Genomic DNA, 26599 nt, shown 5'->3' on the forward strand with positions numbered 1-26599 from the left:
AGAAAAATTAATTATTAGTTGTGTGCTTATTCATGTACCAATTTCGAATAAAAAAGCAAAAGCCACCACAATAGTTTAGTTTTATCAAAACTGTAAAAAGAAGTGGCAGAGAAATGTGAAACAACAGGTAAATAAAACAATAAAAATGTATAATAAATTATATTTTAATGACTACAGAAATAAGTTAAAGTTTTCTCGTATCCATTTTGCTTCATTATTGAGCCTTCCAGGGGGAACCTGTCTATTTTCATTATCATTACCAAATAAATGTGCAATGCACAGTGCGCCAATACAGCCACTAATGTGCAAAGCACAGGCTAAGCTAGGTGCGGGGTATTATGCTGTGCGTTGTACTATGCGATGTGCGGTGCGCCGTTGTGGCCGCAGCTTGAGGCATCGCTTAAAGTGGCGGCCACAACGGCGCACAGCACATCTCACCGCACCTAGCCTTCACCATAGCCCCGCTGAAGCAAAGTAAATACAAGCACTGCCGTAAATGCGCGTGGCCACAACGACGCACCGCTCCTTTCTTCGCACATGGCTGGGTACCAACGCCTCGCCTACGTAAATTGAGCTTAGTATTTTCTGATCTTCGCACTTCGCACAGTGATTATTCTAGGGATGGGTAAAGACAAATTAATTATTAGTTGTGTGTTTATTCGTCAACCAATTTGAAACAACAAAGCAAAAGCCACCACAATAGTTTGGTTTTATCAAAACTGTGGAAAGAAGTGGCAGAGGAATGTGAAACAACAGGTAAATAAAACAATAAAAATGTATAATAAATTATATTTTAATGAGTACAGAAATAAGTTTTAAAGTTTTCTCGTATCCATTTTGCTTCATTATTGAGCCTTCAAGGGGGAACCTGTATATTTTCATCATCATTATCAAATAAATGTGCGGTGCACGGTGCGTCAATACGGCCACTAATGTGCAAAGCACAGGCTAAGCTAGGAGCGGGGTATGGTGCTGTGCGTTGTACTATGCGATGTGCGGTGCGCCGTTGTGGCCGCAGCTTTAGGCAACAGTTTATTCCTTATGACTTGCATACCCTGGGCACGTTAGTGTTAAGGTGGGTACACATATGCGAGCCGAACGGTATACGTACCGTACGCGTACAGATCCTTGAAAAATATTCTACATCGTACCGATCGCATACTTATCTCGATCCATGGAAAGCGACAAACCAACAACGAATACACACGTGCGAAATGATTCATTTTATTTATAATTTGGGTACTGATTTATGTTCCTGTTTTTGCTTGTTTAACAAAAATGAAAATATGTACAATAACCAGTTATCAGTTTACTGTTTTCTCACGTCTCTCTAGGAAGGAACACGTCATTCACACAATGTCGATTTGATGACACAATAAAAATGTTCGCTGCGTCTAGTAAGCGCCGTCCAAACTGAAAGACGAGCTTCCTTTGAAGTCGTGAAATAAACCGCAACAATTTGGTTCGCGACGAGTCACGATGAAACAGTACGCAAGCGGTTTTTTCTGCCGTACACATTAACGAATATAGCGTTCGCATACCGTATGCATACCGTTTGGCTCGTATATGTGTACCGACCTTTACACGTCCGTATTAGTTGCGGAACAACGAATTTGCCCATGTAACGAGTCAATTGTGACATAACTATCTGTGATTGGCCCGTTGACCGTGATTACTATTATATGTGCGTGGTCTGTGTGAGTGTGTATGTGTGTGTTTATTGATGTCTGTTGATCAAACACGTGTGTTGTTTTGGTTATACCTTATTAAAATCTGTACTCTTTTTACATAGGACGTCCCCTATTAGCCATATGGGAGGTGGATACATGGGGTTAAGAACACCCCCATGTATCCACACATATGCACATACATATATACACATATATGTATATATGAAAATTACCAATTTCTCGGGAAGAACCGCGTTGAGAATTAAAAACTCGACGTTTCGGCACACATTTTGGATCCATGATCAAGAGGGATACGATTCCGTTCTAGTTCGGGGTTTCAATCTGCCTACTCCCCTCACTCATGACGTACCAGTATCATGTTCTGTAAAAATACAAGAACCGGCAAACGGCACTAAGGTCTCAATCTGCCTACTCCTCAGTGTCGAGTGACGATAAGTCTCTTGCCTACAATATTTTAATAATAATCTTACAAATCTCCTCTTTTACATTCATCAAATGAATATTAAGATCACTTACAATTGCAGTTTGTAACGTAATACACACTTTTTGAACATTTCACCAAAAATCGATGCCAATGTCTATTTCCTTACAAAAGCTGTTTTACACCAGCGAGCAATACAACTTGTTTTCACACCAACTTCAACTGCAGTGAGTATATAAAAGCATAAAATAAATGTAAAAGAGTAGGCGGTAGAGCTTACAGAAATTACATATAAGAAGATTGAAAACGACAGAAAAGCTATGAATATCGGATCCTAGAACTCCTAGAAGTCTGTGAAATGTTAATAATGATGCGGAAAATAAATGAACCTAAATTAATACGGTTCGAATGAATATATCATTGATACGGAATAAACATTGTTATTATATTAGTTAACTACAAATTCTTTGTATATTTGATTGACTGCATACCCTGTATATGCGGCATTTCAAAACTAACGATTCACCGTTTTACTATTTTACAAACAATAAAAACAGGAAAGACGACTGTTTACAAATGCCAAGCGTTAGAGATTTATCGTTTTTCAGTATACATTCCACTGCAATTCAACTTTAATTGGAAGAAAATAACGAGCCTTCATTCATTCTTTGTTGATGTCCAAGTCCCAATCATATGCGGAAGTTCTATTAGGTTTGCAACAACTATTCGCTACTTAAAAGGAAAGTGATTACGGTTACTAACGAATGTGTGCTCTTTGTCCATACAAAGATTTACAATAGTAAAGATGGGGAAATGAAGTCGTCGCTAACGGTTCAGTTATAAACCAGAAAAAGTCTGTATAATTTATTAGAATATGACATAAAACATAATTTTAATATTAATTATATAGTGATAATCATGTGCAAAATATATAAATATTTATAAGAAAATAATACATTTTCCAATTATGTTTTTATTTGGATTTAAAAAAAAATTTTAGAACAGTTTTTTTTTTCAATAATATATATAATTATAATCGAAACTATATTAAATATTACACAAAAAGCAACAAATCGGATAATACCGTCTGCTAAAAGCGATTGGCGTGTGTTGCTATTAAGAGAACCATGGGAACCTCCCCTACAGTAGCCCTTGTGGTCATGCTTTACTAGAACAAGCGCAGTGAAGCCGGAATGGAGTTATTTAGTTTACACTTGGGTCTGACATCTCTGAGCAGACATGCGCTGGAATATACGGATGCTATACCGGGTCTGACTCAAGTTAAGCTCTTGGTTCGCATTGATCGGTTTTTAGGCGGATATCATGGCAAAAAGTATTCTTTAACAGTATTATTACTATCTGCTCAAACATTTATCAACGTTAATAGACTGAAAGCACCCAAAGATGGTACAAAGCTATTTCTAAACTACAAGATTGGTTTAATTGCCATTGCGATAATTAAAAAGGTCAATTTATTCCGGTGCCAGGGCACCAGAGGAACTGTACGGAACAGTGTCCTTGCTCGACAAGGCTCATCCAGTATGCCTCTGACTGAGTTAGTTATTAAAGAGCCCGTCAGTATTGTTCGGGATACTCTTAAGTGGCTTCCATGAGAGAGACAGTATTTGGACTTTTAGCTAGACTCTACTTAGCTGGACCTTCCAGGATCTTATAGTCCAATTACTCCTGCTTAATCGTATGAGTTTTTAATGATCAGTATGCTCATTGGACATTGTACCTGTAGATGACACCAAAAACTACTTGGATTAGTGGATAATTATAAGGTGTCGTTAAGATGATGAGGAAGACAAAACGTATTCACTATGTTAAGTTCCAACCTGCCCTATCGGATGCGGTAATCCTTGTATAGGCGTTTATCCAACCGGACTAAGTCAAATAGATCCCGTTGAGGAAGCTTTTATCTTTCTGAAATGTCACAAGTCTCTTAAATATATTCCTAGGGTACAGATGACAGCTTTATATAGAATTACGTGGCTCGTCTGGTTGATATATCGATCTGGTCTAATCCTGATGTTAAAGGTAATACAGTGAACCCACTTTGGACGCTCGAAGGATATGGAAACTGTCTCCACAAATCAATATCATTACACACTTGTTTTTTAACAATATTTTTATATGGTATTAAGTAACAATTGATTGTAATAGAAATTACATTTTATAATTGTTATTTGACGTTTCGATTTCCGCTCCGGAAATTGTTTTTAAAAAATATTATTTTAAAATAATGAGCTATGATATTATAACCATTTCTTTGGCGTTTATTGATTTCCAAATTGACGAATGACTTACTTGGCCTCGATCTTGTAGGCAAATAGCTATTAAATTAATTCAATAATGTTGGTATATTCTTGTTGCTGACTTCTTCTTTTAGTATTGGCAACAAGAGCCTGCTACATTCTGCTGTTGAGTTTGCTACACATTTTTCTTCGTTATAAACTATGAGAGTTGCTTCTTTGATTTTTCTCTCTTTCATGACTATTGGTCCATCTTACCATTGTAGTTTTTGCTCATTGTTCCAGGCCTGTTTTCATATCTATGATTTGTCAAGGTAATATAGGGAACAAACTTTGGACGCTCAAAGTATATGGGAACTGTCTCCACAAATCAATATCATTACACACTTTTTGTTTCCTGCTCGTTTATCGTGTCACATAATGGTCTGGCAGTTAATCTCACATCAAGATTTTGCCATTCATAGGTTATTTTATGTATGCAGTGCTTTGATATCTCTTCTTTATTGTAAGGTTTGGTTTTGGAAAGAATAAATCTCAATGTATTGGTTGTTTTGAAGATTGTTGTGAAGTTGTACTTATTTCCTATGGAAGCCATTACAAAAAGACGAAGTCAGCAACAAGAATATACAGTTCGTCTCAAACCCTTCTTTCAGTGCGTCACTAATTTTGACGTCATATAGGATTTTAAGAAAGTCGAGAATTATTGCATGACATTTTAGTTAAATCTGACAGTTGCAGGATCGTAATCGGCTAAATGTGAAAAGGTTATTTTTTTTTAAATGTGCAGTAAAAACTTTAATATTTCATTTTTTTTTAAATTTACATATTAAAGGTCTCGTCCTGTATAAAAACGAGTAATAAAGTTGTCCCAGTCTCTTTTTCTAATTGAAAATAATTTAATAATTTTAATATTAGTCATTGTTCATTCTCGGTATATCTCGGCATATTTAAAATATTTTTATGCCAATAAATACAAAATTAAATTTTCACTGTAAAACTTCTGAAACTACTAACCTGGAATGACAATTATCATTTTATCAGTTGACATTGTGAAAGTACTGTCACTAATCTGCGTCAAATTATATTTATGCGCATCATTGATTGAATATCTATTTAGCGTATGCTAAACTCCAACCAATTATACATCCGTAAGTAGAATTCGCTTTAATATGCAAATACCCGTGAACGATACATAATTTTCTAACTTCTATGTATAATAATCACAGACTCACGTTTTTTTCTTCACTTCTAGCTTAATGTGTTAGAGAGAATTCGATCAACTATGACGCACTGAAAGAAGGGTTTGGGACGAACTATACCAACACACATCATCTTCAATTATAAATATACAATATACATATACAACACATAATAGATGCACATATAATATAAAACGCATAATACATAAACACATAATACATCAACACACAACACAATTAGAATTTGATATAATCCGGAGAGTACACCCACCCTCAGAATTTTGGTTGTTACCATTACTTTTGAGTACACCACTCAAACCACTATTGGTTGTAATAACAGCACACTATTTTTAAATAATCTTTTTTGAAAACGATTTCCGGTCTGAAACGCAAAATTTAATATTCTTGTATCCATTGTTTACGTATACAGAATATACTTAGAACAGTGAATTAAAAAAATTGTATCCATAAAAAGTTATTTAGTTGTTTTTGTTTAAGTTTTGTTTTCTGCTGAAGCTACATTTATGATAAATAATGGTCATGTAAAACCTAAATGCGGCGCTATTGGAAATTGGAAGCAGGAATCATCATCTTCAATATCCAGAGAACCTGAGTGTATATATGGAATAATAGATAATATAAAGAAAAAATTAATGTGAGTAAATAATAAAGAGTATAGGCATTATCGACAAGTATAAAAAAAACAAAAAGGAATAAAAGGAGAAAGGAAACCTTAAATACGTATTTCTGACTCGATCGTCATCAGTTCGGTACAGCCGAATTCTAATGGAAAAAAGTTAACCTATGAAAGGATCACTACAGAAACAATGCAACGACTTCATGTCAATATTACCAAAAGACTCTGGTATCTAAAAGCAATAACCAATACATCCACGAGGAAGCTACAGCCTCCAGTCCAAAGAACGCCAAAACGTTTAGATCGTTTAAAACACAAAGAAGCGGTTAATGTTATTTACGGTTAATAGTTTTTTACTATTTACTTGCATTAATCCTTTCTTTCTCTAGCTGTAGCTTTCTGTTGGATATGTTAGTGGTTGGTTCGACAGACATAATTCTTAACTATCTTGAGATAAGTCCAACAACGAAACAGTGGTCTGATTTTTTTAATAATGGTTATGGTCAACATCTTAAAAGAATAAGGAATAGAAAAAGTATCTAATATATATATATATATATATATATATATATATATATATATATATATATATATATATCCGAATTGTACAAAAACCGGGATACGCCTATTCTGCAATATGGAGATTTCAAATTTCATCTTTGCAATGTTTGTCAGATTTACCATTTTTCTTATGTTCTTAGCCACTTTGGTTTTTAAATACAACACTCTGTATATTTTATTATTATTGGAATCCTCACTTCAATACGAGTTCACCATATGTAATATTTGGTATTTTATTTAGTCATAAATGTCTTAAATAAATAAAACTTCTCAGTACCAAAGAGTTTTGAAATAATTCAGAAAATATAGAAGGCTGTGATTTTAACTTTAATTCATAAAACGTTTAATAGGTTGACGTTTATTGAAAGTTTTTATAAAATAAATTGAATCGTATATTATAACTAAAGTTGATATTTGTTTTATGTGTTTTTAAGAGCCCTAAAATAAAGGTGGTTTTAATAAAATACAGCTAATTACCTACTGTTTTAACGATGAGGCTGCGGCGATAGAAAAAGATCTTATAGTGCACTTTTCCAAACAAATCTCCTATCCATAAGGCCACGGCAAAAAAAATTGTAAAGAGTTTTTAGGAAATTTAACGAGTAAAAGATTGCATTTGAACAGGTAGAGTAAAAACGATTATAAATTACAATAAAATTATAGATTTATTGTAATTTTCAACACTTAATTAGGGAAACATTAATTTAGCAATGTAGTAAACTTTTAATTATTATCTTCAAATATAGTTGGATATAATTTGAATCAACAAATTTATTTAGACGAATAGGCGTTTCTAGTCTTTTATTTTGACTGGTGCTGAGATGGTCCTGAAGATGGTCGTGACTACATAAAATCGAAAGTTTTATATACAGTTAAACTGTAATTGAAGTACAGCTTTCAGTGTTCACTTCTAGTGTGTTACTATTACAGTATTATTTATTTATTATTATTTATTGTATTATTGTGACAGTGTTCTATTTAAAAAAACCAAAGTGACTAACTACATCAAAAAAATTGTAAATCTGGCAACATTACAAACATCAAATTTCAAATCTCCCTATTGCAAAATAGGTTTACCTATCCCTGTTTTTGTATAACTCTGATCATCCATTTAATAGATAATTAGGCGCTTCCAGACATTTGGCCCACTCTGTATATTTAATTTACTGTTTAATTTCATTAACTTAGAGTATGATGTTATCACGTAGGTATTTTAAACATGGACCAGAGTATACTTACGGTGACAGCGTTACGTACACCTCATGCATTTTTAAAACTTAACTTGTCGACTTCGTGCTGTAACACAAACACAGAATTTTTGCACGAAACTCTAATTAAAACAATATTTGCAAAAACTTTGTAATTTACCTCCGTCATGGTCTGGAACTTTTAATTGTTAAAGTTCACGGTAGACCGTCAAAATTAAAACAATAGAGTCTGTGGGGTTGCCCTCGAAGTTCATGTTGTATATTGCATAGTATACAGTTGTGAGAAATAAATAAACGTTAAAACAGCAGTTTAAAAGCTTTTTTCAAGTTTTAGACGCTTGCCTGGTTTTGTTAAATTTTTATTTGTTCTAAAAATGTAAAACTATGGTATATTTTTAGATTTCTTATTTTTATTCTTTTCCAAAGTTACGTTGTCATTCATTGTATCTTTGGAAACATATTGCTTTTTCACATATGTATTTGTATTTATTTTTTATGCTTTTAATTTGCATTTCGTAGAATAATCCCTCCAATGTGTTACTTCTTGTCCTGATCGTGAGGTTATGATTCTTAATTTTACTTTACTGTTTATACAAATTTATATTTGAAAACAATTAAAAATATATAAAAAAATACTAGGCAGAACTCCTTAGTTGATGATACAAGAAGGGGACGTAAACAAATACAAAAACCATGGGAAAAAAATCAACTACACAAAGATGAAAAATAAACTAAATCAAATTACTACGAGTAGAACATATACAAAACATACAGCAAACACCAGTTAACTTGGCGACGGATTACGCAGAACGTCACTGAGAAATAGATTATGTTTACGCCCCATGATTCTCCTATTGGTTTACTATTTCTGATAAGTAGTTTCAGTGGCGTAACGGTATAGTTCAAATAATTATTACACAATTAAAAAAATAGTAATATTTTTTCGCAAGCTTTAATATATCATTAGAATAAAGATGAAATTCTTATTATTTTTTTAGTCAATTTAAATAGAAAGCCACTGGTTTATAATATCTCTTTAATTTAACATACAAACACAATAATAATTATGACTGTATTTAATTAACAAATAAAACTACGTTGATATTGTCTTTCATATTAAATGTAGGGTATTGTATAAATAAATGTAACACAGTAATTATTTAATTTTGATATTTTGGTTTGATTATAACACTAAAACGAGTATCAAGTGTAGAAAAAGTAACTGAAAATAATTTTCTAATGGTTAATTTTCTTCATCTTTATCATCAAAAGAAAACTCTGTACTTGAAGATTCGCTGTTAATATTTATAATATTAAGAGCTATTTCCATGGCGTTATCAACCACTATTTCGCTATCCATGTATTCATCTTCCTTCTTAATGACATGGTCACATCATTTTCTCCACTCATTTGCATCAATTTTATTGAACTCTTCCTCAGCCAGTTCTTGTACGTCAGCTAATTTAAATGTAACGTTTTTCTGAGTTACATTATTTTTGACTTAGCCCATATAAGTTCAATCGGGTTTAGGTCAGGATGGTACGGAGGTAAACGCAAAGGAATATGGCCATGCTCGCGTAAAATTTCGTCGAACTTGTATTTTACATGACGGGGTTTCATATAATTCCGGTTTTAAAGCGGTGGGTATAAATGGAATATTTTTCTGTATTAACCATTCTATCATTTAATTTTTTTTTTGAGTTTGATGTAGGCGCCCGCTCTAACTGAATACTATGATAAGATGCGTTATCAAAAACTAGTACCGAGTTAGGTAAATTAGGTATTAAACGTTTTTGTAACCACTTTCCATAATTATGTGCATTCATTTCAGAGTGGAAATCCCCTGATTTTGTACCTGACTTGAAGATTAATAATCCATCCTTAATGAATCCCATGTCTCCACCGGCATGCACTATTATTAGTCGTTGACCTTTAGAAATTATAGAAAATAATCCCTTTGTTGATTCGTCAGTCCAGTTCTTCGAAAAAATATGACCGCTGTGTAAGTAAGTCTCGTCAACATCAACATACACAATTGGCCTATTTTAAGTACGAAAATGTTTGATTTGCCTGAGATATTTTATACTCAAAGATCGTATTTAACTTTTTTCTATAAGTAATTTTTGGTTGTTTTCGGTTCTCCTCCAAAGAAATTGTATTTTGCATAGAAGTCGCCTTAGAGATGTCTGTGAAAAAGTGATATCCAAATCGTTATGAATTTTTTGTTTTAATTTTTGTACCGTAACCCGACATTTGTCTGTTTTATAAATATCGTAGATTATTCTGCAAATGTCTCTTGTTTGGTATTCCGTCAAATCTATGATTGATCTCCTTACTCGTTTTTTGCCTGGATCGGCAAATTGGACTCTGTCGGTATTTTTCAAAGAACATTTTGCCTCTCTTGTTATCCTTTCGATTGTTCTGATGGAAATTCCTGTAAAAGTAACTACAGTGATTCATTTTATCAAGTATGTAAGTACAAAAAAGTCTATATTTACTGCCATACCATAAGACAGTACACAATATATTCATGTGCTAATAGGTGTAATAATTTAAGTATGTTAAAAAATGTCTTATCGAGAGTAAGACCGATGTACATACAATAATTATAATTTAACAAATTTGAAAATATGTTTATTTAAAAAGCTATGCCATTGCAAACTTGAATATTTTGGTCATGTTATGCGACAACCAGAGAGATATAATATACTCCACTTAATAATACAAGGCAAGGTAGACGGAAGAAGAGTGGACAGGTCGAAAAAGAACGTCATGGCTTAGAAACCTAAGAGAATGGTTTAACAGATCCTCTGCATCCCTTTTACGAGCTGCCGTCAATAAAATTACTATAGCCAATTTGATAGCCAACGCTCGATAATCGAGCACGGCACATGAAAAAGAAGAATGGCATATGATACAACCACAAAAGTACGTTATACAACTAAAAAAAAAAATTAGGCAGATATGATTAATAAAATATAAAGGCAAAGTTAAAAACTCTCGATTATTTTCAGTTCATTTGATAGCGAATTAAAATTAATTTATTGTACAAACTTACCTGTTGCTTTAGCTGTTGTTTCTTTCACAGTTTTCAAGGAATCTGCTTCAAGCTTAAAATTTTTGAAATAATAACACATTATATATGATCTCACGAGATTGTCCATTAATAACAGAATTAGTCTTTCTATTACTTTCTAATGCCATAATTTAAAGAAACTGTCACAAACACACTTAACCACAGCCACCTAAAGCTTACAAGCCGTGAAATAAAAATGGCAACGCCGCATCAGCTGTTAGAAGTAGTCCGACTGTAAAGAGCCCAACAAAATAATAAATAAAAGAGGAACATCATAATATTCGCTATAAAGTTAGAATTAAGTAAAAAAATCGTACAAAATAGTCTGATAAGGTACATATATATCACATCTATTAAAACTGCAAAACATTGAATACAATGAGGTGTAATATTAATAGAATTTAAAAGTAATACAAGTGCATTCAGCTTACATTATTTACATAATTTATGTTAAAAAAAAAAGAAAATAATCTTTTAATATTTTTGTAAACAATTTGCAGTTTATTGAATTCTAGTATCCCTTGAGCGAATATTATATTTATTAAGAGTGGCTTAAAAAAATGTTATTGAAATTCCAGGTATTTATTTTTTTAAAGTTGAAAGCTTGCGCTTTTTAGATAAACTTTTAGTTAGTTTCTTTGTCATAATTTCATTATTCTTGTTTTTTGTGAAGTTATTTAACAAAGTATTGGAGAAAATCACAGAAATTTTAAAATATAGTTCTCTAACAGCTGTTCCACAAACATCTGTTTATGTCCTTCACATAAACAGATACAAGTAATTCCTTCCTAATGTTAATGTTTGAAATAACTTTTATACACTCATCACTGCACTGATTGTCAATATTTAATAAATAAAAACAAATCCTTTCTTCTACAACTTTTATTTGCCAGTTTTTTAACTCAACCCTCTCACTAACACTTTGTAAAAATTTCTTGAAATCCACGATAAGGTCTTTGTTTTCGAGTTCTTTTATATTATTTTCTTCCCAGAGACTTATTTCTCCTCGTCTAGTTTCAGGATTTTTTCTTGTTGGTGGTTTTGGGTTAGATAAATATGACGGTTGGTTTTCAAAAATTCTTGGTATCGCATTCTCTTTCAACTTGGGAAAAACCAAATTTCGTTGAAGAACCGTACCATCTTTATCAATGAATGACTCACTTTCAATAATATCCGTTGCATCAAAATGTTTTTTACATACTACCGAACTAGAAGTTACTGTGAAATCTTCACGGTTAATAGATCTAACCCACTGAGTACGAAGGTGATCGTTTTTGGGAAAAGAGAATGTACTATGGGCCTTTTCATACTTTAAAGTAGTTGCATAATTTGATTTGCAATTTGGTACACTGCAGTGTCTCGGCATCTGTAATTAAAAAAATATGTTAGAATATCATATTACTACTCCCTGTACCAATAAATTAACATCGACTTGGGGTTTGTAATTACTAAAGCAGTGTCTGAATTTGTGAATTTAACAGTTTGTACGTATTATTTGTCTGAATAATATATATCTAAATGCTTCATACAATTATTACAATATACGTAAAAAATACATACCTTTTTTTTAATCGAATAATTTACCAATAATACAAGAAATACAAACAAAATTAGCATAATCTCTCCAAGTAAACACAGGGCTATCGGACTACCTCCAACGTTGCCAATTTTCTCACTTCACGGCTTGTAAGCTTTAGGTGGCTGTGACTTAACTATCCAAAATAATAAGAAATCTGAAAAATAACAGCCGCACTTCACTTTTGTGTTACGCACCTGACTACTGGGAGGAGACTAATGACAACCACCTAATCCACCCCAAGCGGACTTCAATTTTGGGTTTGTGTGCCTCGCCAACTTAAGTGGCGTTGACAGTAGCAGCGATTAAAGTATTGAAATCGCATGTAATCAACTTAAAAATAATATGGGAGTCCTTAGTGAAATGAAATAAATTAAGTATTGGAATTTTAGTTATATTATTTATTCTAGGACTTACAGGAGTGGAAGGAAATACAATTGCCGACGAATTAACCAAAAAAAAAGTAAAAAAACGTCTATTATTAAAATGAAACTCTTTGCATTTAGCAAAAAATTAATAAATCCCAATGTATTGACATGTTATGAGGGGGGATTAATAACAACTTTGTAAAATATAAGGACAGATTATGAAAAAAATATATAGGAAGAAGAAAAATGCCATATCTGAAAAAAAAAGAAGGTAGCTGAAGAAGAAAACATATTTGCTCACTTGTATGGCGTAGCTATCAGTATGTACAGTACGAAAATTAATTAAAAACATGAATCGCCACTTAAACCGTATTTATTTCTTGTTATATGTTGTAATCAATTCCAATATTAGTTTGACAATTTTAGTCTATACCGAGAGTAACTTGAAATTCAGCGACATGAGACTAGGATATGGAGCATGTAGGAACGACAAATAGTACCCGAAATGTTCAGTTTCCGCATATAAACCAGTTCTGAATCCAATAATATTCTCATTATTCGACGATTTCTGTTGATTTAATAGAGTTCGGGTTCAATGTAAATGCGGGAAGTTGTTTGGAAAGAGCGTTTCGCTGATGCTCTCTGTGCACTATATTTTGACGGAAAATGGACTTTTAGAGAACAGAATTACGACATTTTGAAGTTTAAATGGTAGCGGAAGTGGATGCCGGAGATATTTTTCACGGTTTAAATTTGATTTTTAAATCAACCCGATCGAGAAGTGGTGTACTTTATTTTTAAAGAAATTATGGTATATGAAGTTACTATATATCATTAAATTGTAGAATTGATAAGCGGAGTTTAAAAGTGGAAAATACTTTTAAAATTAAAATATAATGAAAAATAATACATTGTTAAAATACTTAACGAACACAACTGCATCAAACAAAACATATATTGTTATTTACAGCACACAACATTCACTGCTGAGTAAACACCCGGTCACCTTCATATTTCTAATTATATGAGTAATGGTATTTAAAATTTAAACCACAATTTTAAATTAAAGTTCAGCAATAAAACGCCCTACACACGTAATGATTTATTGTACTGCGTGTTTATACTGCAGGTCGTAGAGAAAATTGTAAGGTTTGCAGTACTGTCAGTTTCTCTACATACGATGCAACACATATCGTACTACAGTAGTTCACATTTATCACATTTGTGATGTTGTTATTAAAAGAGTGAGAATTATGTCATCAAGATTTTCAAAAAGAAAAGTTGCGGCCCTTATAATGCTAATAGACTTAGCGTCGCTAACGCTAAAAAAATTTTAATCAGCGTCAATGTAAACCCCTATATCCCGAGTTTGAGGCAAGTCGCTTCATAAATCAAAAAATTCAAAATGGCGCATCCAAAATGGCGGATTTTTAATTTTTAAAATTAAAAACATGTATTCTCGCCGACAGTACATAATGTGGTCCAAATTTCAACTCAATAGCTCAACGGAAAGTGCGCCAAATTAGCGTTACAATTTTCCACCTTTACATGTTACATACATAGATACATACACTACAAGTTAAATAAAAGCTTTTAAAAATCAAAAGACGCAATTTTATGATATAATAATAATTGTTAATGGATCTTACCTTCTTCAGTTCACGCCTAAAAGATGTTCTTATATTATTTATTTTCTTTTTCATTACATCTTTTGTCCCTTCTGGAAACAGTTCCTGAAATTTCTTAAATAAAATATAATAACTTGAGTTTCTCTTTATTTTATTTGCATAGTCTTTTGATTTTACATTCCATAGACAGCTGTTTTGTCTATATATTGCAATAAACTCTTCCCAGAATTTTTTTTGTTTAATGTCCATGATTAATGTCCCAATAACTGGCTATCAACAACAATACTGCCGTAGTCAAGACTACACATGTTACAACTTGCGTTCAAACACGATCGTTGTTACGATATTTTATGGAAGCTCCGTACTGCGAACGACACGACTACTACGTACTGCGCAGCATCCAATTTGCCTACGCACGTGACGATTTATCGTTACTGCGGCAGTTTTAACCGATGCAGTACTGCATGCAGTTTGATAAATCGTTAGGTGTGTAGGCCGTTTAATTCCTACATAATTTAACTTTATTATTTTGTTCGGCATCTTGCAAATAATTTTTTCAGTACTTTCAGATTATTTATATTTAGAATTCATTCAGTTTGATATCCAATTAGTTATGAATTTCGTTTTTCTGGTTAACCAGACTTATAGATTTATGTTTCTATAATAAAAAGGAATCCTGCTTGTCTTAGCCTGCAGTTACTTGAGATAGTACTGAGTTTAAGAATCTTTGGCACTTATTTTGTGATTTTTTCTACCATTGGCACACCTTCATATTTTAGCACTTGATTAAGTCCTTTGGTCATTGGATTAATAGTTTCAGTTTATCTGGTCCTGGTAACGTTCTGTTTTTAGCTGACTTCGACTTCCTCAATGTTAACATTTAGATTTTCATTAAAGTATATATTCAGCGTTAAGGCTTATGGTTTATATTTATTATCCTTAAGTAAGTCTGTTCGATATTATGTTAGAGAGCGAATATAAATAAGCTTTGTAAAACAAGAGCGAGGTTTTTACGTCAGATCCCCATTTTTGTTTGTCCATTCGCCCCTTTCTCATATATTCTTTGTAGGTAGTGGATATTAATTAGTGGACTAATTCTAGTCTAACGGTTGTTTAATGTAAATATAGAGGAACCTTTTATTTAAGTTACAGTTAGTTTTGAATATGAAGTCGAGTTTTTAGTCCGAAATAAATATTGTAAATAAATGATATAAATTAAAGTAGTTGTGTTCTAGTTCGTAGTGAAAAGTGTAAAACTGTAATAAATATATAAAGATTCTAATAAACTTGTAAGTGTTATAAATGTAGAACCTTTGATAATAAATTAGATTAATAAAAATACTACAGTGGTGTCAGAAAAGTGGAATAGTAAATAAATAGTGAAAATGACTACGATTTATGAGCTCAAAATTCCGAATTTAAGAAGACATCTCGAGGATAGAGAATTAGCTTCTACCGGAAAAAAGGTTGAATTAGTCCAACTACTAAAGAACGCTTTGGAGGAAGAGGGTTTAGACCCGGAAACTTATATATTTGAAGATGCTGTCATCTCGTCGATTTAGAAATTAACAAAGTTTCTGACGATATTTTGAAAGTTTTTTCTGATGTAGCCAAAGTTTCTGGTGACATCGCATCATTAGAGAACAAAGTTTCTGACAATATTTCGAAAGTTTCTTCTGATGTAGTCAAAGTTTCTCTTTGGAAATCTCTTAAGTCACTTCGGAGATGTCTGCCGTCGACGATAGAATGTCTTCGTTAAAAAACCAAGTTGCTGCCGATATGTTGGCCTTCGAAGAAAAGATGAAAGAGATGGAAAGGAAGATGGAGAAAACAGGAACAGCAGAGATAGGAACCAATCCGATTACAGTATGATCTGATAATACTACAATATGATTCATTTTATGGGTTTAATATTTCGCGCATAGAGAATAGTATGTTATTGTGAGTGGCAGTCAAAAGGCTAAAGCAGAATTGTCTATGAAAGAAGAATAATAGTCTTTTTTGGTCTAAACTTTACAGTTATGTAATCTCAGTTCTAACCATAGATGTAGATTCAAGATTTATTTATATATAGTATAATAGGTACAAGATAGACTGATCTTTGTAATACCAGCCCGTTCCTCCAGAGCGACAGGGAAAACTGACGCAAAGCAGTCAATGCATATCTTTTTAATTTTCCAGGTTTATCGACCAGCTGACCTAAATGACCAATAAGAAGGTCACGTGGTCGATAAACCCGGCTCATTAGGTGGAGATGCAGGGTCTGATTTGCGTCAGTTTTCTATGTCGCACTCAGGGAACGCGACTGTATTGCAGCAGTCAGTCTATATTGTATTGTATTGTATTATATTGTATATATTGTATATACAATATATTGTATATATTGTATATATTGTATTGTATTGTATTGTATTGTATTATATGTCTCTGGTTGAAACCTCATTTCAACCTTGCTCTCTCTCCCTTTCTCTATAATAACTTGAATGCGATAAGGAATTATTTTAATGACTAATCGTAATTAGCGAAGTAATACCGATGCAGCTGCAAAATGAAAATTTAAACGTATGCGACGAATATGTAAATTTATGATTGCAGGAGACAATGTGGCTACTGTCTAGAACAAAAACAAAGCAAAACGTCTTCTACATCCCCTAAAGATAAATATACCGTCTCTCTCTTTCTAGTTCCATTATGCCATACTGACTAGTTGGTCCAGCGCATATTTTTTCTTGTTCATTTTCTGGCTACTGTGTACTAGTTCCTTCCGTTCTCTTCTATATCTTTCCTTGTTTGTGACTTCATCCCATCTTAATTAAAATGTTTTCGTGTTCTCTCGTTATAGTTCTTTTCCAGCTGTTGTGTGGTCTGTCCTTCTAGTTGGTATCCAAGCGCTATGTTGTTTTGATTTGTCCACAGTATGGCCAATCCATTTATATTTTTTTTTATTGATTCTAGTAGATATGTTAGTTTGTTTTCTTCTTTATATTATTCTGTTATTTTATTAGTCTGTACATGGTTTTTACACATTACATTTTTAATTGATTCCAAATATGTGAAATTGTCTACTTCTACTTCCTTACCGTTTATTATTATTTTATTACTGGGGTGGTTATTATTTTTTAATAGTTTGGATTTCTCTGTGTTCATTTGGACTCCGATATCCCAATTAATAAAAAATATTTTAAAAAAGAAAACTCAAATATGACTTAATCTGGTTGTAATTTTATACGAATTTTGAGTCATTTTATTAGTATTGAGTATATTTACCGCATATTTCTTTTATTCTGTATTATTAATCCAAGTTTTTCCAGTCACTTTTAATTGTATTTTAAACGATTTTATTTTCAAGTTCATTTTTAAATTGTTTTTCTTTACAAAAATCCTACATAATTTCAGTATAATTAAATTATTTAATTGTCTTATTCAGAGATTAGTCTGTGTATAAGTATATCTACTGAAATGATATTGCTCTGTTTGGGTGCAGACTGAATACTAAGCTTGTTTTTCTTTTACAGGTAACTGCAATTCAACTTAAAATTATGTTTAGAGTAACTTCAAAATCATAAGGGTAAGTTTAACGACCGCTTTAAAAATAAATATAATATGTACAAATTCCCTTCGTTGGCTCAGTGAAGATGTTCGTTCTGTTGTAATGGAAACACCAAATAATAGTAGCAGAGTTTATTGTTGAGACGTACACTATGGGTGTAGACCCGGGATTACTTTGAGTAGAGACTGATGAAGTTGATCGTTGAAGACTATATGTTCGTTGAGTGAATATTGATTGAATGCTTCTCTAGTCAAGAGATATTAGTTTTATATAAATTCTATTTGGGTCAATATTTTTCGCGTACCTAGCGTGATATGTGTATTTAATTTATGTAAATTGTTTAACTTTGTCAGTACTTTTGACTGATGTCCAAATTATTATTTATAATTGACCAAATGTGTATGTAACCTAATTAACTACGTGTGTGTATTTAATAACAAATAGATTCATTCGGTCTACTGGGTGATAAAATTATACTGTCCAATTTCGGATATGAATTATGAAGATTTGATATTGGACATAATACCTGTCAAATTAATACTGATGATATAAATATCGATTTATGCTATAAGCACCAAAGAGAAATGAATGGAATGAGATTTAGAAACAAAAATAATCTGTTATTACCCTAAATGATTAGGATCATATTAACATAAATGAACTTGTAAACTCACACGAGCTGGGGAGATATTATGATCCTTTCTCAACAAAGCAATATACATATTAAATGAACAAAGCAATAAAGCCCATTGCTGTCTTTCTTTCTTTCTAACTCTCTTCCTACTTCGGTGGCAAGATTTATTTGTGATTAGCAAATTTAAATATATATCTAAAAAACTTTTTCAAGTAAATCCTTTGAGTATAGATAAAGGTTGTTCAAGAGAAACACTGTGTAGAAAAAGAAGTGGTAGACCAGGACAAAAGGTATACTGCGGGAAAACCTGAGCAACGCAATGGTTGGATCTGAACATACCAACGTCATCAATGGGATTAGGGATACCGAAGTCTCCACATACAATTCTAAAGTACTTTTCTAAATTGATATCCACCCACGAGAGGAATGAGGCAGAGCTAACATGCAACTTAAATTATACCTGGTACAAGTGGTACACAGTCGGGTCGACAACTGCAAAAGTGTCAAGTGAAGGATTATTCATTGGTGGTAGAAATGTAAACATTTTTTTACTAGAAGAATAGTCCTATGTATTGCAGGCAGACATTTATGCAATCTTTCACTGTGCAAGAGAAATCAACATAGGGGCATAGGACAATTTAGAACTAAAGCGAATAATCTACAGATAGTCAAGCGGATATGGCGGCTCCTAGAAGTCCTTGGGTTGCAGATCACCAGATAATACACGACAACGAAAGGGTTGATGAACATGCTAGAAAAGGATCAGCTACAAAATACTTTGATCCCGTAGGAGTTGTAAAAAGAATCGTTCCTGTCCGGAAAAAAGCCTGGATCCAAACACAATATAACTTTCACTGGGAAATTTTAACTGATCATATAGCAAAATGTATATTGGACGGACATGCGCTAAAAGGGCTAAAATAGTACGGAAAATAAACAAGAATCAGTTCAGTCATCTGCCTACAATTGGGCTGTTTTATGGAGACAACCTAGAGATCCTATAGTATTTATAAGTCAACGATATCAGGCGTGAAGAATGGGCATTAGATCGCAGGCGGAAACACTTTGTGGAGATTTCCAAAGGATTTCAAAATTATATGGCCCCATTCGCTAGACCTGTATAAGGTGGTACAGTGTTTCAGAATTCTGTAATGGATCTCATGAATGAATAGAATAAGCCAATTAGTGTAGTATGATTAATTTATATCTTCTTCTTCTTTTTCTTCCTCTTTATAAGCAATTCTGCTTGTTCATTGGCGGATTAATGTATCTATGGAAGCTTGTCACTCCATCTTTTGCGCGGTCGTCCGATACTTCTTCTGCTGATTGGTGACTTATTCCTTGTTATTTTGACGACACGGTCTCCCCTATTGTGCGATTGTGGCTATTCCATTCTTTTTTTTTATTTTGTGTCCATTCATTTATACACTGTACGTTACATTTCCTTCTAATGTCTTCACTTCTCTTTCGATCTCTCAGCGAATTTCCTGTAATTCTTCTCAGTATTCTCATCTCTACCGTTTCCAGTAACCTTTGCGTTGTGGCTGTGTCGGGTCTTGTTTTTGAGGCATATGTCAATATCAGTGTTACACTGGCTTTATAAATTCTTGACTTCATCTTGATGCCATCAATTTATATTTTACATCTAGTTGGTTCTTTGCTGACTACTATTGTTTTAGTTTTGTGACATGAAATTGCCATATTAAATTATTTTGCTTTTATGTTAAATTTGTGGATCAGTCTTTGCAGACTATCTTCCTCTTAGGCTATCAATATTGTGTCGTCTGCGTAACAGAGTATTTTGATTTCTTTGTTTTCCATTTTGTATCCTCTTCCTTTGTTAACGGTTTTGATGATTTCATCCATGATCAAATTGAATAGCATGGGTCTCAATGAATCCCCTTGTCTTCTTCCGCTGCCTATTTTTATAGGTGCTGTAAGTTGTCCATCTATCCTGACTTCCATTTTGTTGTTTTGGTAGATGTTTTCGATAGTTTTTATAATATTTAAAAGAACTTCTCTATTACACAGAAGATGGATTACATCTTTAAGTTTTACTCTGTCAAACGCTTTCTTTAGGTCAATCAAACACAGAAATGCTGGTCTATTATACTCTAGTGATTTCTAAGTAATTTGATTTATAACGAATGTTGCATTTGTACACGATCTTTCACTACGAAAATCCTGTTGTTCATCTGCTAAACTTTTTATCATGCTAAACATCCTCTGATTTATTAGCACTTGTAAAATTTTAGCTGTTTTAGCGTAGTATTTAAAAAATTTATATCTCTGTAGTTTTCTGACTGTTTTTTATCTTCTTTTTTGAATGGTAGAATTTGTTCGCTCGTTCCCCATTCTTCTCTTCTATTGTGTTTTATAATTTTATTAATTAATGTTGTTAATTGTTCTATCGTTGCTGCTCCACAAAATTTAAATAACTCGTTTCTGCTTTTCTGTTCTTCAGGTTTTTAAGTAATTTCTGAACTTCCTGTACATTTATATTAAGTTCTTCATTTGTGGTAATTTCTGGTGTTTTCGGTTCTAGCATCGTTTGTTCTTCATCTGTATATAGCTTTTTTATGTAGTCAATCCACGTATCCTTTTCTATCTGTTTTGGTTCTATTACATCCTTTACCTCCGTTCTTTGACCTCTTATGAAGCGAGATATTTCCTTTTGCAAACCGCAAAAATCATATTCCATTTCTTTCGAAAAGCGTTCCCAGTGATCATTTTTTATTTTTCTTACAAGTGCATGTGTTTCGTTTATATTAAATGGCTTAAAAAAATACGTAAACGTCACAGTTGTGTTACGTTATTTTATTGATATGAAGTTTCCAGATTTTAGAACTGTTTTAGGTACGTAAGCATCATTGCGGGCGTGTTATTAAGTCGAATGGGGATAACTTCAATGAATGACACGAATTAGGTAAAAAAATTAATAATGGTTTTTCGTTGTATACAGAAGGCTTATTACCTTTTAGAAATCCTCTCATTTTAGATATCCTTTGTCTCGGTACAAAACATTATGTATGTATTTAAAATTAATTTGAATTTTAAATCTTAATTATTACTATAAATACACAATTCGTAATATTTTACTTCGCCTGCTATCAAAAAAGGATTCAAACTGGAACTATACCTTTGAGTTTAATATCAGGCAGATATTTCTACAAAAAATATACCTCGGCTATTTTTATCTACTTTCATCTCCTATTGGATAATTTTGAACAAAAGGAGAAATACTCCCAATAACAAAACCTAATAGTATGATCTATTTGAATCGGAAATTGATTTTTAAAAACATAAAAACGTTTTGCGTCCAAAAACAATAGAAACCCATCATTTTATTTTGATGACAATAGAATAAAAAGAAAATGACAATAGAAGCAAAATCGAAGATTTCTGCTTTGATAATTCCTGTTATAATTTAGTTTGCTCATTGACATCCCGAAAAAATTTAAGAGGAAGGGTTAAATTTTTTTAATACTATATTATGGTAAACGGAATATTTATTAATTCATTTTAATAGTTTGTTCGTTTATTCTCGATAAAATTGCTTTACTTCCGAAACTAAAGTACTTAATTTCAAAATTGCAATACATTCTTACTTAGTTTCTTTCGATTACCATCGAAGACCTCCAATCAAGAGCTTGAAAAAATTTTAGGCAACATTCCATTGACATGGCTAGAATACCATCAGCTCAGAAGCGGAAGATTTTCAGTGGTATTTTGAAGTCATATTATTATACTCATGCACGCATACTTGTGATTCCGGCCTCAACAGGCATGAATGCCTCTTAAGTATACTTACAGTGTTACAGTATGAGGCATGCATACCTCATACTGTAGTCTAGTCTAATCACTTCAGCTTCGTCTTCTGTAGTGTACACTATACCATTCTCTCTGTGCAGTAGAGGAATTGGTTTAACTTTGTTTCTCAATATTCTTTGCGATTTCTAAATGCTTCTTTTAGTATATTTTTGAGTTCTAGGACTTTTTCTTTTAATTCTTTTGGGCTGTTGATATTTTCCAGTTTGACTTTCCTTTACTAACCAGCCTTTTGTATGTAGCGCGTAGTGTTTTTTATTTTTGTTTTTTACACGGTGATTTTCTTTGGAACATATTTGGAACGTGTTTATTGTTGATCATTTTATTTAATTCTTTCTGCTTTTCTTGTGAGATGAAGTGCTCGGCTGTTGTTACTGTAGCTGCTTGGGCATATTATTTCCCATTTGCAGGTCTTATGGTGCCTGTCTTGATTTGCTAAATGTTGGTACTCTGGGTATTCTTTGTAACTGGCTGGGTATTGGTTGTAGGTTATCATACTTAACGTCTCTTAATATTTTCTAGTAAGTATTCTGCCAGGATGAAATCGTTGGCAGTTAAAATACTGCGTCGATCAGTTGCTCCTTTTTAGATATTCTATTACAACTTTTACATAACAAAGGTTGGTTATTTATCTAATTTTAATTTAAATTTTTTAATTTGTATTTTCTGGCTCTACTGTTACCAGGAACATTGGTAGAGGCTTTTTGTATACTCTTGTTGGCTTTATGTTTGTTACATTTGATGTAACATCGTGATATTCAGTAAGTATATTATTATACTGCTTCGTTCAATCGTAATGTAGATGAAACAATGGTAGATACTTTTTGTCTTATCTTCTATACTTTATGTTCGTTATACTTCGTCTTTACTCTGATTATCTTTATATATATTTTTCTGTAAGTAATTACATTATATATTTTCTTATTTCTGCTGAAATTCTATCACTGATTTAGTTTTTTATATTCTTCTTTGTTTCCCTTCTCTTTCCCTTTAGGTTTCGTCGTATTTTCATTAGAGGTTTTGCAAAAGTGGAATTCTCTAAATAATATAGAACAAAATGTTATTAAATATACATACAAATATATATACAGTATACACCCTCTATAACGAACACGGTTATTACGAGGTTTCGCTTATAACGAGGTACATTAGATGTCCCGTGAAATTTCTATTGAACTATAACACTCTATAGCGAGGTAAATTTGCTTATAACGAGAGAAAATAAGATTAAAAAACGTGTTTTTTACGTTTTGGCCCGGCCGTAGCTATAAATAAATACCCTTTTTAACTGCGGGCCGCCCGCAATAGACTTCTTACAATTTATGATTCTTAGTTGGAAATGTAAAATTTATGATTCACAAGTGTCATTGTAGGGGATTGACCGTTCACATCTAATAATATGGGTCCTAATAGACAAGATGTGGAAAGTGTTTTAAAGGTTGTCAGAAACTTTATCCAAGGACAAAGAAGCATAAAACTGTTTCACATCCTTAGAAAATATGATAGATAGAATATTGGACAATTTAAAGCTTGAAAATACGCTTTATACATATTTACAGAATACAGATTTTTTGTTTTAACGTATATCATTGACAATAAAAGTAAACAACTCTTTTTTGTTTTAATACATTTCATTGACAATAAAAGTAAACAACTTTGTTTTAAAAACGCCATTCAAACAATATTTATTAGCATCTTATATTGCTCCGAATGGCTTCACTATAGAAAGTTAATGTTTTAGAAAACTACATATTCATATGTATGCACAGTATTATTGTTGTTGGATATAACGAGATCCGCTTATAACGAGGTAATTAGTCTGCCATTTCAGTTCTCGTTATAGAGGGAGTCTACTATATATATATATATATATATATATATATATATATATATATATATATATATATATATATATAAACTTGAAAACGTGTCAAGATTGTTTACATTTTCTAACATTTCACGTAGCATGAATTCTAAACAAAACAAGTAGTCTTATTAATATGCAATAATCTCAAAAATAATTTCCTAGATGACTTAGTAACTATATTTTTCAACAAAAGAGGATCTTCTGAAATTGCTGGGCGTTGTGTACTAATTTTACGAATCCAGTTCCGCCAATGATTTTTTATATAGACTGTTTACTGTAGTCTCCTTTCCGGAAAATAGCTTTTTGTCTTTTTTGTTTTTGTTGCGAGATTTATTCACTTCTCGCGGATCAATTCCCAACAAAAACAACTGCTGTTTTTATTGCTGGAAACTGCCGATCCGCCCGCACTTCGCCAGTGCGACCACGCCACAGCTTTAAAATTTAATACTTCAACTTCTCCATCGGAAGTTGATGTATATTTTACAGCAAAATACCAAAGTTTTAATCTTTCATTAATGTTTCAAACTGCTATCGCAAAATCGAGAAAAAACAAATATAATTTAACCATAATGTTTAGCTCCGGGCAAATTGTCGACTTGTATGTTTATTTTATATTTATTTTGTGTAAGCGAGGAAGTTAGGATTGAAAATCCTTTTCTTTTTAACCTACCATGCATATCGTGATTGGCGTTGATAATCACTCCAATTTGATATATATATATATATATATATATATATATATATATATATATATATATATATATATATATATATATACATATATATATTTATAAATTGTCATAATAATTGCTAATATATAATACTAATAAGTGATATGAGAAAAATATTTATTTACCTACATTGAAACCATTGATACAAGCATATCATCGAGAGAACAATAATTATCTGTATTAATAGGGATCAAATAATGGTCTTCGGATAGGTCAAAAACTGCTTATAAAATCGGATCAGATGGTTTGGATATACAATCAGCAAACACAATAGATTGGCGAAACGTTTTACTGTGTTTCAGCATGAAGTAGTTGTACTCACAGTTATCAACGATGAAATCATTAGGGGAAGAGGACAAAACAATTAATATTTTTACCGACAGCAGGGTGAAAGATATTACCAATAAAGAACTCACCTACCAAATCAAAATTGGTAAAAAACTGTAAGGATATTCTTATTAAACTAATACCAAGTAATAAAGTGCTTCTAACACTGACTTATGTAGTGCAAGGCAACAAAGTAGCTTCAAAAATAACTTTAAATGAGCTATAACAGTAAATGAATCATCCTGCATTAGCAAACCTATTAAAAAACTCTTTAGCAACATTAACAGGAGACTTTTTTAGTCTAATTGGAACTTGACTGTCTTAGCTGAAGACAGTTTCACAGATGGTAACTGGACACTAGCAGCTAAGATAATAATTTTATAACACAGATAAGAAATCACGATGCAGGAAATGAGAAATGAAAGAAGAGTATGTGATACACGTGCACTGTAATGTGAAAATTAGTGACATCATGCTGGTATGCACCTGTAAAAGTTGCAGGCTTTTACAAAGATCACAGGAGTTGTTGGTGAAGTTTAACGAAAGGACGAGAACGGGTAAAAATTATTCCATTTAAGAGTCTAATCAATAAGCTATATAAATTTCAACATATTTCAGACGAAGAATTTCTCTTACCGCCAATATTAAAATCAAGGAAAACATACAATACCTTGCCAATCAAAAACACGAAAAGAAAAAAGAAAAGACTTATTGAGGATAATGAAGTTTGGGTAACCACTAACACGATGTTCAGACGATTTAAACGAATTTTCAGTTTTATTTTAAGGGAAGTATCTTAGGGTAGAGGTATTAGGTAGTATGTTCAGAAGTGCAAACAGGACACTATACTTAATAAATTATTATGATTTATTATATTTTTACCATACATTTATTAATCACAGTATAAAATAAAACCACTCGTACATTCATTCGACATAGTACATAATTTATTTTCAATTTTGTCTTTTCTAAGTTCATATCCTATCTTCACCAAAAATAGAAAAGTAAAAAATAACTGTACTAAAAATAAATAACAAGTTCT

The 26599-nt window shown here is 32.2% G+C and overlaps 1 long non-coding RNA gene across 2 annotated transcripts in view; it reads left to right on the forward strand.

Annotated features, from left to right (window-relative positions):
• Window positions 1-26599, forward strand: part of LOC140433359 (uncharacterized) — a 502525-nt gene that overhangs the window by 49447 nt on the left and 426479 nt on the right. The window lies entirely within an intron of this gene.

This window comes from Diabrotica undecimpunctata, chromosome 2 (genome assembly GCF_040954645.1).
Source record: "Diabrotica undecimpunctata isolate CICGRU chromosome 2, icDiaUnde3, whole genome shotgun sequence".
Classification (NCBI taxonomy): domain Eukaryota; kingdom Metazoa; phylum Arthropoda; class Insecta; order Coleoptera; family Chrysomelidae; genus Diabrotica; species Diabrotica undecimpunctata.